The sequence below is a fragment of the Pygoscelis adeliae genome, unplaced genomic scaffold (assembly GCF_000699105.1).
Source record: "Pygoscelis adeliae isolate BGI_AS28 unplaced genomic scaffold, ASM69910v1 Scaffold14, whole genome shotgun sequence".
Classification (NCBI taxonomy): Eukaryota; Metazoa; Chordata; class Aves; order Sphenisciformes; family Spheniscidae; genus Pygoscelis; species Pygoscelis adeliae.
This window is the reverse complement of record NW_008825109.1, coordinates 4,786,891-4,787,924: the sequence shown is the minus strand read 5'-3', so window position 1 is coordinate 4,787,924 and position 1,034 is coordinate 4,786,891. Positions and strand designations below refer to the sequence as shown.

The window sequence follows — 1,034 nt, the reverse complement described above, 5'->3', positions numbered from 1 at the left end:
CGGAGCAGCCCCCGAAACCCCGGGGCAGCCGCTCTGCCCCTCTCCGCTGCCCGCCCGGCTCTCCCCGGCGCCCGGGCGGCAGAGCCCCTCTCCCCTCCTGTCCCACTCCCTCCTGCTTCCTCGGTGGGTTTTAGCCGTAATTGCACCTTTCCAAGTGAAAACCCAGGGCGGGGGAAACAATGCACAAATGAAACAGAGCTGCCAGCGAGGGAAGAAACTCTATCTAGACAGAAAGTTCCGCTGCCCAACAATATTTTTGTCTCTGCCTGCACAATGTTATCGTGTCCTGCGCCTTTGTCACGCCTATACGGCAAATATTATATTAATGGCTTTGTTCAAATAGACAGTTGAAAAAAGGACCGGAGTATTAAAATCACCGTGAAATAGTTTGGGAACTGCATGGGGCAGACCGAGGCGGGGAGAAGGAAAGGCGGCTGTCCCCAGTCCCCACGGAGGCACGGAGGCGCATCTGCCGGGAAGGGGAGAGGAGCACTGCCCCACGCCGCAGACTCGGCGGAAGAGATTGTGCGGGGGCGGGGGGCAGAAAATCAGATCGTTTCCCCGGGTTGAATGAATTTGGGGAAGAAAAAGAAGAAGGAAAAAAAAAAAAAGATAAAGCCAAACTCTCAAACTACCCCGATTTTTCTATCTCCTGCATCCGAGGAATGACAAAAACAAGAAGCAAAACGAAACTTTTCCCGCAAAAGCCGAAAACCCTTCCCTGCTCTTCCCAGCTCTCCCGGGAGGTCCAGGCCAGGGCTGTGCTGCAGCTTTACACGGTGCATGGGATGTGTGTGCGAGCACACGCACGCACGGGCTGTTCCTATCGCGGGTGCACGGTGCACGCCCGGGCAGCGAAAGGGGCACAGCGCCGTGCCGGGCGCCTACACCACGCTCGTAGCCAAACCCCAGCATATTTGCACAGGATATATGGCCAACTATATAGCCTAAGGATTTATTTTTTATGGAAACCCTTGGGATTTAGGCGTCCGTGGATTCTGCGGGCCTTTGCGTTGTTACCGCCGCGGAAAGGC

General features: G+C 55.8%; 1 protein-coding gene across 1 annotated transcript in view; it reads left to right on the top strand.

The window, feature by feature from the left end:
• The window catches only part of PDX1 (pancreatic and duodenal homeobox 1), a 50,907-nt gene that overhangs the window by 29,648 nt on the left and 20,225 nt on the right, over positions 1-1,034 (top strand). The window lies entirely within an intron of this gene.